The following is an 18,446-nucleotide window of genomic DNA, read 5'->3' on the forward strand; positions in this document are numbered from 1 at the left end:
TGGGGGGGGGGGGAATGAATTACAGATAATAAAAATAGCACCTCTCCAAACAGGAAATGCAGCCCTTTTATTTCTTGGGATGTCAACTCTGCGCCCTGCCCCACGCCCTAGCCTGCAGGGGTTTCTGGGGCACCTCTGTGATTCTCAATCAGCGCCCGGGTGGGCAGCGGGCTGGGCGGGCGCCCACGGGGAGTGGGCGCCGCACAAGAGGACTTGGGGTCCTGCTCAAAGCCGCGAATGTCTGAGAGCGCTGAGGCTTCGGCGGGATTTGGGTGGAGTGAGGTGTTATTGTTGTGGGATATTCTCTGCAGAGTTGGCCTGGAGAGTGAGCCCCGGAGGAAGGGAGTGAGCACGGCTTGGCCAGGTGTCCGCCGCCAGAGTCGGGAGGCGCCCAGGAGAGGTACTTGGGGCTCTGGCCCGGGGCGGGGAGGGATGCGCGCTGGCCGAGAGCGGGGACGCATGGTGGAGGGGCAGGGGGCAACGTGCCAGTTTTCTCTCTGATGAATGATGTTCACGCGCCGTTCGTGGCTCGGGCGCTTTGTCTCTAGCCCGGGGGCCGGTGGAGTAGACCAGCCAGGGGACGGATGGCACCACCACGCGCTCCGGGCACACCGGGCAGGTGCCCGCGCTCCGGCTCGACCAACTCCGGCTGCGCCTGGTGGCCGAGGCCCGGCCCCCGCAGGCGCCCGACCGCGGCCATCTCCCGGGTGTGGCGGGTCAGAGGCTGGAGTCTGCCGGCTGAGCAGCTGCCACGCCACATGCCACCCGCACTCTGCCGCCAGCCCGGGCGGGGACCGGACACGGCCGGGGCTACGGGGAGGAGCCGGGCGCGTGGGAGGGCAGGGGCGCGCGGAGGCGGGGAGCTGGGCGCGCGGGACCCAGGGACGCCCGAAGCTGGCTGGCTCAGGGAGGGACTGAGAGTGACAGAGCGACGGACAGGTGGGAGCAGTTAGACAACTGGAGGCGCGGAGACCGGCACGCAGAGAGAGGGAGGGAGAGGCAGGGGACGCAGACAGAGGAGGGAGAGGGAGCAGCAGCCTCGCGCGCCCTCCCTGCAGACGCCCTCCTCTGTCCGAGGGAAGCGGCCGGGGGCGCGGAGTGGCAGAACGAGAGAGATGCGGGTGCAGAAGACCGGGAGAAGGTCCCCTCGCTAGTGGGACCAAGAGGCGCGGAGGGACCGCCGCGAGGGGCAGCTCGAAGAGCGGATCGCGGGACGGCGGGAGGCCCGCGGTGGGCTGCCGGACTGAGGAACAGACGGCCAGACAGACAGACGTGCCCGGAACGGACTGGCAGCCAGGAGGCGGGAGCTCGCTCCCTCTCCGCAGCCAGGGCCGAGAAGGCGGCGGCAGCGCCCCCCGAGCGCATCTGAGCAGCGGGGAGCCGCAGGGACCTCGGGGTCACCGGCCGAAGCCGCTGCTGTGGCCGCAGCCCTGGGTGCCGCAGCCCTGCCGGGAGCCCCGCCGACGCCGCAGAAGGCTCCTTTTATTAGCAGTTAAATAAATCGACCCAAAATAATAACAATAATAAGCCAAAGCAAACAAATACAGCCAAGTCATCCGTGAGAAACAATAATACTAATAAAAGCCACAAACCAAAATCAATCAAGGAACAGAGACGCTGGGGGGACGTCCACTTTTCGGTCAAGGTAAAATAATTTTAAGGTCTTCCGACGTGAACATTGCACGCCTTTTGTCGTTTCTTTCTTTTTTTTTTTCTCTTCCTTCCTGCCTTGCATCTGTGCTTTTCTTTCGAGTTGTCTTTAAGTCTAGGTCTCTCCTTCCTGTTTGTAGAAAGCTGTTGTTATGTATGTATTGTGTTTTCATGCTTTGTCGGAGGAGGGGTAGACTCCCCCCTCCCCAGAATGAGGCAAAAATGAAAAGCAGGAAGAGAATGGAAAAGAGCAGGTCTCTTCATCAGAGAAGTATACAGTTGATCTTTAAAGGCTTCTCTGTAGAAAGTTGGGAATGTGCATATTTCTTTTGGAAGAGAGCTATGCAAGGGGCAGAAAGTTGTCATATGTTTGTTGCCCTCAGAGGACTTGAGATCCTGGCTCCCCCAGGGTTTAGAGGAAAGATGTTCAGTCTCATTTTTATGTATCTGAATTCTGTATCATTGCAAACTCCAAATTTAACATCTTCTGCCTCAGGGTTGTAGATGCAGTGGTAGTTGAATGAGACAGGTGTATAGAAAGTTTCCTAGGAAGAGAAATGGATTCTCTGGGTGTTCATGCATGGAAATGGGGCTGGAGTGGATGTGGTTGCTGTCAGTTCAGTATCCTGAAGATACAGGCAAGCACAGAATCTGGGCTGGAAAGACAAAGAAAGAATTGAAAGTTAGAGGGATGGAAGGCTGGTAAGAATCACTTTCACGAGATTGTGTTTGGAGTGCAGATACCCATTTTAATTTGACTTTTTTCAAGTCTGTTGGTATGACACTTCAGCCTCCCCAAATAAAGATGACGATCTCCAAAGTTTAGGCTGAATGTGGACAAGATTTCACTCAAATACTGAAGAAATCCAAATGATCCCCACCTCCTCTTCTTCATCCACTTTGGTGACCAAAATGGCTGTGATTGTTTTGAGAAAACGGAGAAACGGAGCTGACAGGAAATCACTTTTCATTTGGTAAAAGTTAGGAAACCTTTGCCACTTTAAAATAAATGCAGCTACTGCTCGGGTTTTGTCACCACGGGGCTTACATGTCTTCGTAAGGTTTTAGGCAATGTCATTTTCGCAGAGGGCAGTCGTTTGGAAGCCTAGAGCTCTAGCCATGTAGCCGAATAGTCTGGTTATCTTGGCAGTGATTGCCTCTGCTTTTTCCCAATAAGGATCGCATGGGAGATAATAACATTTGCCCTCATCTCAGGTTGACATGGATTTCTAAGGTATGTATGTGTGTTTGATCCTGAATTTCCTTTCTAATAACATTCTTATACTTTGTCTCTTGAACAGAATGTTTTTCAAGGCTCCAGAGAGGGAGTTTAGAATATTCTTTAAGGAATACAGTTCCTCCTTGCAAAAGGCAGTTACTACCCTTGCTTATTAATACTATCACTTGGTCTCAAGTAATCTGCTTTAAATACAGTTTTAAGACATTCAGACTGCTCTACAGAGATGTCTTAACTTATCCTCAGTGCTTGTGATTAATATTGTCCAATAAATTCTTGAAATAAGTTGCTTTGGATGAATGTCTATTCAGCAGAGTACTTTTTCAGAGAGGTGTATTTAAAGAAACTTACACACTCCAGAAATGCACCTTGAGCTTCTCTGTGACTTCATTTCACTACATGCTGATTTCTCTTTTACAGTGTTCAGCTCAGACTGAGATAGGTTTGGGTGCACTACGCTATTAAATTAGTAAATTGCTGGTCTCCCAGTGACTTTCCTTCTTGGATACCAGCTGAGTGTGGTTACCTTGAGAACTGTGGCACTAGCCCCATTAGAGCATGCTCCACTGGGGAGTTCTGTGCGGTCTATTTTTAATGCTATTTAATGAAGGAGTGAGTGCCTCACTCAGCACTACAAGGAGCAGGATGGAAGGCAGAGCTGGGCATGGTGATGGATCCTGGGGAAGGATGTCTGGAAAGGTACAGACTGGCTACAGGAGATGGTAATTTTCATTAGTCCTAATGAATCGCACTGACAGAGGCCAGTTGATTTTAGTGGGAGAATTACCTGTGAATAGTTTGATATGTGTTTTCATCAACCTCTCCAGTAATTCTTAGAAAGAAGATTCAATAATTTGAGTGCCTTAAAACTTCAGGGAAATAGTAACCAGGGAGTTGCTGTGTATATACTATTTTTAATCCAAACTGTCAGGTACTTGGGTGGTAAGACGTGCAGAAGTAATTTCACCTTCCTAAAATATTGTACTGGGGAACGGTTTGGAGCTTGTAAAATGTTCCGGGCATAAAATAACTAAATCCTTCTAAGATAGGCTGATGACCTGAAGCTCTGCCTTGTGAATTTGCTTTTCATTTTCTTTTATAAACGTGGAGTCTAGACCAAGTATTGTGACAATGAAGTGAAGTAGGAAGTTTTGGCTGAACTTGATAGAATATTTAAGCTGTTTTCCCCCCTTACTTTGAGATAAGCACAACAGATGATGTTACCAAAGGTTAACTATTTCTTAAATGTAGATGGCAGAGGCAGCGCTGGTAATTTTCAGGATTTTATAATGAGGGGGGACATGTCTTAATGTTATAGTGCGTAAGATATACAAAGCCATCTGTCTGCAGTTATTTGCATATGTGCAGAACGCCTGTCTTGAGGTAGGAAGTGAGAATGTTCAATCAGAAAGGTCCCTGTCGTTCACTTTCACATTAACAAAGTACTGCAGTCGGGTTATTTCTTTGTGCAGAGTAAAGCTAATTAGAAAAATGCCTAGATTGTTTCAAAAGTAATAAACACAAGAGAAAGTGAGACGTTTGTATTAAGTGGAGAAATGAGTCATAATTTTTATTAAATGAAGCTGTTAGAACAGTGTCCAAAGTTGTCCTGAATCTTGTCAATTTTTACAAGAAGTAACCCCCACCCCAAAAAAAAAAAAAACAAGAAAAATACATTGCAGAGAGTTAGTATAATTTGCTGCAGTTGCTTCTGTTTTCCACCTTCTACTTTGAGAGAGAGAAAGTAATCTACATTGATTATAGTATTTCTCTTACCGGAGAAATATTATTTGAACCACAGTGCTGCTACTTTTCTCCAGATTCTCTAGGCAATGGGCATTCTCATCTGAATTCAATGTGGATTATATCTGTGCACAAGATCATGATAAACTGCATGAGTTGAGTGTGGAGTGAGTCAGCCGGTGAAGACACAATATACCATATAGCCAGAAGTGGATAGGACTGAAAATCCTCATTACTATGGGGAGATAGTTTGAAGTCCGTAAGCTTGAAAATCGCAAATGAACCCTTTGTATATACGTTAGTTTAATTCAGATCTGCTTCATGACAAGGTTAGGAAAGAATCTGGGGCTTAAAGGTGATGTGGACACTGAAAGCCATCTCTTCAAATGGTAAGTACTGGCATGGTCCTAACTGGTTCCACACAGTGGTGCATGTTGAGAAATTTGTGAATCTCTAATCAGGAAAAGAATTGGCTTCCTCAAAAATGCCTTATGTCACCAGCGAAGTTCTGAACATATTTTAAGTCAGTGATGATGAACTTATCAAATCCGTACTTCCTCTCTTTAGGCAAACGACCTTCATTTTTTTTTTTTAAATCGGTGCTTCCAGAGTCTTTACATTTCTGACTTTGCTTTCTTTCTTTTATTTTTCATTCTAACATTGAAAGTTAAATATGCTTAATGATTTCAAACAGTTATAGAAGTCACTGCTGAAGGACTGTTGAAGGTAGAAAAAGAACATTAACAAGACTTATCTGTGACTGGATTTGTTTTTCTCAGGCTATCTTTGCTTCTGAGGTTGGTTTCATTTAATATATATTTATGCCAAGTGCTAATAAATTGATTTTTTCAGTAGATCAGAGTCTTATAATCTAAATTAATTTTGCTTATCTTGGATTAAACTTGGCTCTGGATGTTCAAAGTTATGTATTATTTGTATTTACATCACAGCCCTTTCATTTCTATGAGGATGAAATGGGAGCTGAGATACACAGTATTTAAACTGCATACATTAGTATCATCTGCTTGATCAAAAATCAAGTCCTTGAGACAGAGTTTCAAGTTTACTCTGCAGTTTTTAATGTTTGGCAGCAGTGTTAGCTTGTGGTTTCAGAATCCTCTGTAATCTGGTGATATTGTGTTTTTGTAAGTCATGAAATGCCCATCTAGCATTTTGAAGGCACCTTTCTCTAAAATTACTGGGAGGTATCTGTGCCCTGGGAAATAGCTGCGCAGGTAAAACAAAACATGTATTGAAATCATTCCATCGGGACAATGGAGGAGAAATTGAAAAAACAAAAGGAACTGACTTGCAATACACCAAACTGACTCTACCTTCAAACTGAGTCCTTAGCATCATGTTATGCTCTTCCCTTGCCGCCAGCAGCGATCTTCACATCGGCAGGTGGAAGGACTGGTAACCATGGTCTGCAGCCACAGTAGATCAATATTTTAAATTCCTCTACATACTTTTCTTGAGAAAATTTCTCCTGGCAGTTTTTTATAACCCCTACCTAATATACAATGTCCATGCCAAAGGTTATATGAGATTTTTTAAAGTTCTGTGACCAAGTGATATCTATTAGGATAAAATTGCATCTGTGACTTATTTAAAGGCCAAAGAATTCACCCAGAATTATCTCACTCAAGGTACAAGGTCATAATTCTCCCTCAGTCATAAGTTCTTACAACATTTTTAAAGTATTAATATGTTACAATTGTTTCTTTTATCTAGCAGCAGAAAATATTTCATTTTCTTCAGGTAAAGGAAAGAGGGTCCCACTAGTGATTAGCCCTTTAAGAAACAGGCCTTTAATCAATTTATTACATTTCACACCATTTTAAAATGGTGCAATTCTTACATTAAAAATGTGTTGTGGATAACACACAAAATATTAAGATTTTGCTGACAACTTCACTTCTGTGAATAGTAACATTGGTTTTAATATAAGTAAAAATGAAATTCGGTTTCAGTTGAAGGGAAGGATTTAAGATTTTTAACAGGAAAACAACTGCGTCACATTTTATTTCAAATATTTAGGCAAATTTTGTAGAGATTTCTGTGGTTACGCAGCATGTGATTCTATGCAGAATCACTTAATGTAGTATACAGTCTTTTTTTTCTGCAAGTTTTTTTCACTGCGACATATTCACAAAGCTAATCTACCTAAATAAACCCAGATCAACCTCCTGATAGGAAGGACCCACACAAGATAGGAAATCAGTGTTTGTGATAAAGACTTCCAAAAGAACTCTGTGACTTTTCAACCTAAGATGGATGGATGTAGTGCTGGAATTTTTAATAATGGATACACATTCTTTTACATTTCCTTTATTGTCAGTTGCTTCTTTATCATGCACTAAACGTGATCAGAGTGAGGATCATCTCTAGGGAAATGCAAACCAGAGGAATGATCTCACATATTTTGCAGATTTTCTTCCAGTTGTCAAGATCCAATACTCACTTTAGGACCATCTAATCCACAGCATCATACCTTAAAGGGAAAACTAAAAATGCATGTTGACATAATTTGATCTGGTTGCAATGGAAAATCAGCGCCAATAATTGACGTAAACTGTTTCCACATCTTCAGAAAACAAAGGAACATCAATTTCTAAAAGTTTTACGATCTTCCAAATCCAAATATGATATGCCTTGACATGGAAATTAGAAGGCCCAGCTGTCATCTGATTGTTCCGTCGTCTGAGTTGCTTTCAGGTGATTTCATCACCATCACATAGAAAAATCCAGCCATGGGTCGGCAGAGAATGAAGGAGGGACATGGCAACTCTCTGAAATTCAGGGACTATGCATAACTGTTTGACTTTTTCTTGCTCATAAACTCAATGGGCAAATAAAAAGCTATTGTGTTAATTTTGCAGTTTTTTTATACCTTTCTAAAGCCACCAGCTAAAATCCCCACATGAAGTTCTAATATTTATTGTTAAGAAAATATCCACACTCTTCATTGGCAGGTTTTTCTTAGCATTTTGCTGGTTAATATGTATACCACTCTGATGGAAATCCCAGGGCTGCTGTCATCTGACTTAATTTAATCATCAAAGAGCTGTTAGAAAATAAGTAGATGCCATGTGAATATGTGACAGAATCAAGACTTCAGCATTGTTTACAGGCTTCAAACACTCAATTCTTTAAAATGCAATTTTTAAAAATGAGTGTCAAAAGATCTTTTTGTTATAAATATAGCATTTATTTTTTTAGAGAAAGAAGATTAAGGTTTATACTCAGATGACCACTCTTTTAAGTCAACGAAGCACACAGTTATGTTGAAATTGCTATTGAACTCTGCCAAATTCATTCATGGTCAGGACATTGCAGTCATATCTGTGATCCTATTTCTTTTATCCGGCTTATGGGAATAATGGCACTAACACTTTTAAGTTATACAGCTTTATATTTATTTTAAATTTACTTAGATATACTAGCACTGTAAGAATTTTAGGAAATTATCAAACAAATGGCATGGCACTAAAGACGAATTTAGAAATCCCACTGGAAACAACTAGTTGTTATTAATGGTTTGTCTTTTTATTTTCACTTCGGTGCTTATTTAACTTCGTTCAGCATTTATTTCATATTTCCTTTGTGAAGATTAAAATCTTTCTCTAACCCTGAAATTTCCACATAATCATGGGTAGAGTTTGGGAAAGATGAAATGATACAGCATGCCATCATGATGTGAGTCCATGCTGTTGCTATCTGCTTAAGCTCCGTGAAGCACCCTTAACAACTGGACTCCTTCATTTTTAATTACTATTATAATTATCAACTTCATCTGGAACTACATGTGGCTTTGTTTTTAGTGTTTTGTTTTTTTTTTCAGCATGAAGAGGTGGGAGAGTGTATTTAGTTAAGAGAGTTTATATGTGAAAAATGTATTCATATCGTAAGACATGGATGTAAATATCTGTCCAAGAGGGATATCATTTCACAATGATAATGATCGCAACGTCTGCATGATTTGTCAGATATGATGCAGGAAGCTATAGATAAGGAGACCTTTTGAACTCAGAGGAGCTTTGGATCCCTTATCAGGTTAAAACTAAAGGAGAGGTGTGGGCTAGAGGATGCTGGAACTCATCAGAGAGCAGGCGGGGAATTGCTGTGTGCTCATGATGACGGACTGTACCACTGAGATACGGGCCTCCATGGGATTCTGCAGATCAGAGAAACGTGAAAAATCTGGATTAAAAGAAAAGGTCCGGAAAACAAAGTCTAAATGTGGTGGTGCACCTAAATCTCACTTCTCCAAAGCTTAGCTCTGTAAATATGCAATTTACCACCTGAGCAACCCGTCCTGGGGTTTACCTTCTGGGTCTAAGTAAATAACTGAAAAAATGTGTCCACAGCCAAGACTCTCAACCCCTCTCTGCTTCTTAGTTTCCTCAAGACTGTAGTAACACCAGTTCAGTCACAAACAAATGCCCATCATGTGACCATAGCGATTTCGTTCATACCTCCTTGCTTCAGTGTTTCATGTGGCATATGGGACACCTGAGGCCTGCTTGGCAAGACTGAAGCAGAAACAAAGTCCCTGGTACCTTGGTATTACTCACTAAAAGGAAATCATCACCTTTTCATATAAAAAATGTTGAGAGAGATTTAACCTGATTACATGGAATGAGAAAAACTTCCTTTTAAACATTTTGTGTGTCTGTGTTTTAGTAATTTAGAGTACATCTCTTTTCTGTTTCCAATCTGTAACCATTTTTACTGGTTGAAATTGGAAACTAGCTTACTCTGTCTGTGCCTAGAGAGAGATTTTTCTAGGCGCAATATTTTCTGTGAGCCTAGAAAATATCGACAGCCAAGCAGAGGTAGTAACTAATCTAGGAGGTGGGCCTTGTATGAGGATAGGAATGCTTAGTAAGGTCATTCTCTCCTGTCAGTCTCTAGGGGCAGAGATGGACCCACTGAGAGTTGTCTGGAAAGTGAAAGGAGAAGACTTCTCTAAAACTTTTTAATTGAGTAATTTTCACCATCCAAAAGGGGTGGCCGAAGAGCCAGGTCATTATTGAATGCGAAGGAACTGAAATGGATCCAGGAAGGAGTTACCTTGCATCCTGCGCTGAGGAGTGCGACCAGGAGCAGCAACTCTGGGGTGGCAGGGGAGGTGGAAGCATTTCCCAGCATCCTCTCGGAAGTTAAGGCAAGCAGAGCAGTGGGCTTGCTGCTGGGCTCTCTGGCGCCCCCTCTGGCGGCTTTGGTTTCCTGTCTCCAAGCCTTGAGAAAGCTGTTCGGAGTGCGCCGCTGATAATGGCCTCAGACTCTAAAGTATCTTCAGTTAATGTTGCTGAAATGAATCATTTCAGCCCTTACATGAAAATGGTCAGAGGGTGATGTCTGTCATAATTGGGTTTTAATCAGTTGGTCCCCATCAGAAAATGGAGAACCATGAAAGGTGTTCCGTAGAGAGGCTGAGCTGTGCAAAGCAGTTAATTCATCAGACAACCACACTTTTTAAAAATCATAATTAAATATCAGCCATTCTTCTGAGGGGACTTCCCTAGTGGCACAGTGGTAAAGAACCCACCTGCCAATGCAGGAGACACAGGAGATGCAGGTTCTATTCCTGGGTCAGGAAGATCCCCTGGATAAGGAAATGGCAACCCATTCTAGCATTCTTGCCTGGAGAATCCCATGGACAGAGGAGCCTGGTAGACTCTAGTCCAAAGGGTCACAGAGTCAGACACAACTGAACACACACACACACACACTGTTCAGAGAAATAGTACCATCAGAAAAATGTTCCAATGAAATTTCTCAGAAGGTACCTGAGAATCCATTTATAAACCTTCAATATTCTAATAAGTGCTAGAACAAAAAATTAGGAAAGGTTAGAGAGTATATCGGAGAAAGCAATGGCAACCCACCCCAGTACTCTTGCCTGGAAAATCCCATGGACAGAGGAGCCTGGTAGGCTACAGTCCATGGGGTCGCGAAAAGTCGGACAGGACTGATCAACTTCACTTTCACTTTTCACTTTCACTCATTGGACAAGGAAATGGCAACCCACTCCAGTGTTCTTGCCTGGAGAATCCCAGGGACGACGGAGCCTGGTGGGCTGCCGTCTATGGGGTCGCACAGAGTTGGACACGACTGAAGCAACTTAGCAGCAGGAGCAGCAGAGAGTATATCGGAGAAGGCAATGGGAAGCCACTCCAGTATTCTTGCCTAGAAAATCCCATGGATGGAGGAGCCTGGTAGGCTGCAGTCCATGGGGTCGCTACGAAGTCGGACGCAACTGAGCGACTTGACTTTCACTTTTCACTTTCACGCATTGAAGAAGGAAATGGCAACCCACTCCAGTGTTCCTGCCTGGAGGATCCCAGGGATGGGGAAGCCTGGTGGGCTGCCATCTATGTGGTCCCACTGAGTCAGACGCAACTGAAGCAACTTAGCAGCAGCAGCAGAGAGTATATACAGCATTATATATCTATCTATCTATATATATATATTGCGTTGGCCAAAAAGTTTGAATTTTTCTGTAAGATATTCCAAATGAAAATTTTGGCCAACCCAATATTTATTATATATACTATATATATATATATACACACACACACACACATATGCACATATATATATCTACACTAATATAGTATATGTAGGTGTGTATATATATATATATATATATAGTGTGTATATGTATGTTCTAGAATCAGCATAATATATATGCTTAAATGCTATCCATTTGGCATTAAGCAAAAAATGAATTTATCTCAAAAGTATACAGGTACAGGCAAACCTCAGTGATATTGGGGGTTCATTTCCAGACCACCTCAATAAAGCTACCATTGCAATAAAGCATGTCACATGAAATTTTTTTGGTTCCCAGTGTGCAATTGTATCCCGTCTTTAAAAAAACCAATGTAAATCTTAAATGTTTTATTACTAAAAGAGACTTAACAACCCTCATCTGAGCCTTCAGCAAGTTGTCAAGCATCTTTTTAGAAGAGTTGCATCAAAGATCACTGATCACAGATCACTTTTATAACAAATATCATGATAAAGAAAATGCTGGAAATATTAGAATTACTAAAATGTGACACAGAGACAGGAAGTGAACGAACGTGCTTGGGGAAAATGGCACCAATAGACCCCCTGGATGAAGTGGTGCCATAAACCTTTAATTTGGAAAAAATAAAAAGACAATAACTACAAACAGCAATCAAGTGCCATGAAACAAGCCCTGTGTGTATTTTCCAGTGTGTTTTTTTTTTTCACTGTCCTTAGCTGTTCTTGTTTGCACATGTCAGCTATTTAATAGGCTTGTGGAATTAAAAATTGACCTTTATATTGTTGATGGCTTCTATTTTTCAGGATTAAAATCAGCTCTAAGTAAAGTTTTAACTGTGTTTTTCCCGTAAAAGTTTCAGCCTAAGTGGATCTGACATTCATCTTTCTGAAAAAGAGAACAAAGAGATGCCCTTATATGTAGAATTATAACTTCACTAGAAATGATTTTGGCTCTTACAAAGAAGCTTCTCCTTTAGATCTCAAGCAGTGACTCAGGCTTTTATGGAGATAGCAAGGTCCCTAAAACATCAGTCGTTTAAACTGAATACCTAGATCACTTTTCCATCTATGTGAAAGGAAATCATAGTTAACACTCAGTTAATGTGGTCTTGGGAGAGAAGATGAGGCAAGTGCACAAACAATTTCCCAATTGCTGACACACAGAGCTGGAAATAATGCCTGTTTACTGGAGATGTGCCTTTGGAGGGATTAACGTTGGTGAAGGTTATCCAGGGTGTGGGGAAGAAATTCACTCCTCTGAAGAACTGGGCAAGTAGCAGTGATGGATGAAGGCAGGGGAGGAGGAATGAAGAGAATACTGAAAAGTTGGGTTTCCTTAACCTTTCTTCCTGCCTTAAGGAGAGTTGCCCTACCCTCCCTATTATATGAAAGCAGGGAACGGATTGATGAGGGTTAACTGGCAAACCGGAGAAGGCGATGGCACCCCACTCCAGTACTCTCACCTGGAAAATCCCATGGATGGAGGAGCCTGGTAGGCTGCAGTCCATGAGGTCACTAAGAGTTGGACACGACTGAGCGACTTCACTTTCACCTTTCACTTTCATGATTGGAGAAGGAAATGGCAACCCACTCGTGTTCTTGCCTGAAGAATCCCAGGGATGGGGGAGCCTAGTGGGCTGCCATCTATGGGATTGCACAGAGTCGGACACGACTGATGTGACTTAGCAGCAGCAGCAGCAACTGGCAAACCAGTTAATCTGCTTGGGACCAGTAGAACTGAATTCAGGTCTTACCCCTCTCTTTCCAAACAGTCTAGTCCTAAAGGGTGGGATCTGATTGAATAAGAGTAGAGTGAATTGCTTTCTTAATTTAACCTCTACGTTTTAGGGTATGCTGAGCGTGGTTCTGATGGAAGGAACATCTGCATACCTTTCTGACTTGACAAAGCAAAGCAAAACCTGGTACCTTAATTTCGAAAGATGAGAACGTTCTGTCTTCTTTGAGGCTATGGCAGGCTTTAGGAAGATGTAGAAAGCAAGAGAGTCTGCCACAACCGGCATTTTCAACAGGAAACCAGAAAAATATCTTCTGGACCACACTGTGTCAAAGTAGGGGACTTTCCATGGGAGCTGAATGGAAGAGACAGAGTTCTTGTGTGAGAGTCAGCAAGATCTGTCTGTTGCATCAGATGTCATACTCACTCATTTACTTGTTCATTTTTCGTTTTCAAATATTTATTGAAAATAAATATTTTTTGTCAGGTCTCAAGCTAAATATTTGGGAAATTTGCTCTGTAGCATTTTGTAGGCATTTAGGAGAGAGACATGCACTAGAACCCTTTAAATAATGAATTGAATGAGAGCATAAGGAAACTCCAAAATGGATAAATGGAGAATATCTTGGATGATAAACAATACGAATTAATTTGACAAATCAGAAAAATCAATTTTTAACCCATAAATTTCATTGAGGAAATTGACAAAAAGTACACCTCGAGAGTGGAGACCATATTGTTTCCAGAAAGCAAACAAGGAAGAATTAACAGCGCTAATGGGGGAAAGTTCTGTTGATGGTAATAGAGCACAGACTGAAACCATGAAAGCAGGAATTGGGAAGTTCTCTCACAAGAGAAAGACAAGCTGATTGTGACAAATGTATATGGAACTGGAATAAGCCATTTGGTTTCCTTTGTTGAATTTATAAAAATCACACATTTACACTGTTCCTAGAGCTGCAAGCAACCCATGCAAATATCATTGTTACGAACTGCAGAGTTCAAATTCATATCAGATCAAGCTAACGTATCTGTTTAGATTTAAGAAGAAAGTTTTTCTGAAAGCAAATGATTTTTTGAATTTGTTGTTATATTCTACATTGTGTGTTTGAAAAAGGAGACTGAAATAGTTTCAGAATATTATAAATATCCTTGGTAGATTAAAAAATAATGCCTGTGATGAGATGGAGATGGGATTACAAACGGTTCTGGGAAACTTTAGGAGGAAAAGCTTTGATCTGTAAGTTACTTGAAGGATAATTTCTCTTAAGAATGTATTTTTTTCCATTGGCTGAGACAGAGTTAAAGATTCAGGTATTTGGAAGCAGAGGGACATCTGGATACATTGTCCTAAGACCTGCACCATGTGAAAAATTCTTGCCCTCAGACACTAAGAAAGAATTTACTTTTAGAAGTCACCCATAAAGCATAAAAATTACACCAGATGATTTCTAAAATCTCTTCCAGTATTCAGTGTCTATTACTGAATGATTTGGGAGAGTATAATATTTGTGAATCAATTTCATATTGAATTGCCCATAAATTTTGGTCATACTTTCTTCTCTTAGCCTTTCAAGGAAGAACTAATGCTACAGAATGGGTGAAATGATTAGAAGGTTGTCATTCTTCTAGCACGTAGCTAACTTATCATGAATAGAATAGTTAAGAGTGACAGCTTTACACTGACGTGTGTAAAATAGCTGGTGGGAAGCTGTTGTACAGCACAGGGAGCTCAGCTTGGTGCTCTGTGAAGACCTAGGGGGTGGAATGGGGGTAGAGTGGCAGGGAGGTCCAAGAGGGAGGGGATGTGTGTGTGTGTGTGAGTGTGTGTATATATATCTGTGTCTCCATCTGTCTATACACACGGCTGATTTACTTCACTGTACAGCAGAAACTAGCACAACATTGTAAAGCAATTAAGAGAATATGCGTTCCCAGAGCTGGGTTCAGATTCCCATCTGCAACTTGCTAGTAAGTCTTTCAAGCTTTCCTAAACCTCAGCTTCTTTGTCTCTAAAATGGGCTTGTAGGCATTAAAGATGGTGTCTGTGCTTTTCCAATTCGTAGTATTCATTTATTCCCTGGTGGCTCATATTTTCAGTTTGCTTTGTCCTTGTCACTATCTTTGCTTGATTCCATAGGCCTCACACACACACAAAAAAGCACCCCCTTGAGACCCTCCCAGTCTTGAGCGTGTTTTCTTGACATGGCAGTTACCTTGGGTATCTTGTTCATGCATAAAGGGACTCCAGTTTCAGTCCACTCATACAGTACATGGTATGCACTTTCAAGCCAGTGGTTTGGTGATGAAAGGCCATCTGGGAATCTCTAAAATCCAGATGCTTTCTAGAAGATACTCCTTTGCACAGACAGCAGGGTTTGACATTTTAGAAGCTTAGATGGACGGTAGGCATCTTGAAAAAGAGATGTGGGCATGGGTGGTTTAGAATTCCACATATACACAGAATTTCACACAATATTTCATTCTCTGTTAATGGCATCTCACAGGGGATAAGGTTGTGGCTCGATGCTGCTTTACAAAGAATGTTAACTAGGGGTTTTTCTGTATTTGTCTAGAAGTGACATAGTTTAGTCTTAGCATCCTTCTGGGGCCATTTGGGGCTTTAAGAACCAGGGCTGATGTCAGGTAATACTGTGGTTGACTTAGGATTTGTACATTTGTACACTTTGCAGATAATACCAATGGCTATACCCAGCAGAAGGCCATGTGTATAATCAGAGATGCACCCAATGAGTCTAGCAAGAGAAGAGAGCTCTGAAATGGATTTTTCTAAAATCACTAGAAAACATTACCTCATTGTTTTGATCTGGCTGTGGAAATAGATTGGTTTGGATGTTTTAAGAAAGGATGAGGAGATATCGCTTGTTTCATTGTTTATACATCAGATCCTTGGGCTTAAGCAGGAATCAGAGGGTGTGTACTGTCAGTGATGAATTTCACAGCAGTGAGACAGACCCAGATCTGAGAACTCAAAACGACTGGTAGACGGTGCTTCCTAGTAGACTGATAGGTGGTCTTCCCAGTGACCTGACCAGACGTGTTGGGGGAAAGTCAACTTCTGGGGTATTCTTGATGAAGTACATAAATACAGCAAGGAAATTTTAAATGAAAGAGAAACGATTTTTTTTTTTTTTAATGTTTTTAGGGAAGCTACTGAATAGCCATTTGTGGGGGAAATCTGTGCTTATTTTTGTATTGATTAGGTCATTAGCGGCATTCGTTCGGCCTTGCAGGAGTTACTTTACGTGGCTAGCACCGTCTGCTCTCTGTATTACTGGGTTTCTTCAGGCAGAATTTCTGTTTCATATAGAGGTACAAGATTTCTGTGGCCCTGCCTGTGGCATTTGCTGAAGCCACAGGGAGAGTGATGAGGAAAAGTCAGTATAATTCTACTGATTCTGAATTTACCTTTGGATCATTTTTTTGAAACGTTTAACTTTATGTTGGAGTAGAGCCTGTAAGATTAACAACGCTTTGAAAGTTTCAGGTGCGCAGCAGAAGGATTCATCCATGCATATACATGTATCCATTTCCCCCCAACTCCCCTCCCATCCAGGCTGCCACATAACAGTAAGCTGAGCTCCTGGTGCTATTCAGTAGGACCTTGTTGGTTAACCTTTGGATCATTTTTGATCAGAAGCTATTTGTGGCTTTATTATTTTGGAAAACAGTCCTCTCACGTGGCGCAATGGTAAAGAATCTGCCTGCCAGTGCAAGAGACACAAGAGATGAGGGTTCGATCCCAGGGTCAGGAAGATCCCCTGGAGGAGAAAACAGCAACCTACTCCAGTACTCTTGCCTGGAAAATTCCATGCACAGAGAAGCCTGGTGGGATACAGTCCATGGGGTCTCAAAGAGTCAGACATTGAGCACACACCTCTACCTTTTTTAACCTTTATTTTGGAGAAAGATTTTGTTTCATTGTTTTTCAGTGTAAATGTTCAGTCAGTTCAGTCACTCGGTCGTGTCTGACTCTTTGTGACCCCACGGACTGCAGCATGCCAGGCTTCCCTGTCCATCACCAACTCCTGGAGCTTGTTCAAACTCACATCCATCAAGTTGGTGATGCCATCCAACCATCATAAATGTTATCATATATTTATGAACTACCTCTCTTGTAAAAGAGAGGGACTTGCACGACCACATGATGTCACACCCATCAGCTCTTGATCACAGCATGGGATACTTCTGTTGTATCATACTTGGGGATTCCTGTTGCAGGGGAAAAGAAAGAGGTATATTTAATTCTTCTTTTATTTTTTTTCTTTTGTGATAAGACTCACACTGTGATATGCAATAGCCATGTGGAACACAGAGAATTCTGTCTAATCTAGGCATCAGGAATTAAGAAACGGGATATAGATGGATAATGGAAAGGTATATATGAAGCCATGACAAAGAAGGGCATGGAAATTAACTTCTGACCTGGTATAGAGTGGGTGGAACTTTATGTATCTCAAATCTGTACTTGTGGCTGCCATCTGGGCAAGAATGAGCACCTAGCTCATAAATTCACCTGTCATTGGGACAGTTTCTCCTGGTGTGATGGATAGGCAATAGGTTTGAAGTCAAGGTGACCTAAGTTTGAATTCTGTCCCCACCTGTCACTGACCGAATCAAGTCAGTTAACTGTTGTGAACGTTCATTTTCTTAATTGGCAACAAAACTCCCTTCATGAAGGATCACATGCGAAATATTTGCCACAAAAGAGAAATGTTGTCTCTCTCTGACTTCCTCCTGCAAGGTCTGACTATTAATTCATTAAAACGTTGAAACCTCTATGAGCACATGTAATGAATGACACATCAATACCTGTTATAAAAATGCTATAAAGTTTGAGTCACAAATATCATCTGTCCACAGATGACTGAAAAAAAGATAAATTGATTTTGGTGGATGGTGGGATTCTTTTGTGTTGGCTTTTATAAGATGTTTACGATACATATCACACAGTTAAGGAAAAGAATAGTGGGGGGGGAAAAAAACGACACCACATCTAGCTTGTATCTTTACTCACCACCCAGCTCAATCTGAAACCATGTTATTGATGTAAGAGACGCAATGGTTCATGTATGTGGGTTGCTCAGCGGCTCAGTCACGTATGTCTTAGTCTTTGCGACCCCACAGACTGTAGCTCACCAGGCTCCTCTGTCCATGGGATTTTCCAGACAAGAATACTGGAGTGGGCTGCCATTTCCTTCTCCAGGGGATCTTCCCGACCCAGGGTACAAAACCATGTCTCCTGCATCTCCTGCATTGGCAAATGAATTCTTTACCTCTGCGCCACCTGGGAAACCCAATGGTTCATACTTAAATATAAATAGATGCCCAAGGATAATTGGTTAAGGAACAAAATATTAATTAAAACATTTTAGTAAATAGATCCTGGTTTTGAAGATAGTAAAGTGATAAGTGGAGTTTCAAGAAAAAAAATTGCCTTTCCACTTTCTCTTCTCATGGATTCATGAGGTTTGGGCTTTTCTTTCTTTCTTTTTCCGCCATGTGGCGTGTGGGATGTTA

General features: G+C 42.0%; 1 protein-coding gene across 4 annotated transcripts in view; it reads left to right on the forward strand.

Annotated features, from left to right (window-relative positions):
- Positions 1 to 252: 252 nt before the first annotated feature.
- The window catches only part of ARPP21 (cAMP regulated phosphoprotein 21), a 164,064-nt gene continuing 145,870 nt past the window's right edge, over positions 253 to 18,446 (forward strand). The window contains exon 1 of one of the 4 annotated variants that reach the window (XM_070777372.1): positions 253 to 400. The gene's annotated coding sequence lies outside the window, so the exon portion shown is untranslated. Of the gene's footprint in view, positions 401 to 960; positions 1,646 to 1,747; positions 2,885 to 2,960; positions 3,610 to 18,446 lie in introns of those variants that run through there. The other 3 variants (XM_019984570.2, XM_019984574.2, XM_070777373.1) reach the window with 3 other exon arrangements.

Source organism: Bos indicus, chromosome 22, assembly GCF_029378745.1.
Source record: "Bos indicus isolate NIAB-ARS_2022 breed Sahiwal x Tharparkar chromosome 22, NIAB-ARS_B.indTharparkar_mat_pri_1.0, whole genome shotgun sequence".
Taxonomy (NCBI): domain Eukaryota; kingdom Metazoa; phylum Chordata; class Mammalia; order Artiodactyla; family Bovidae; genus Bos; species Bos indicus.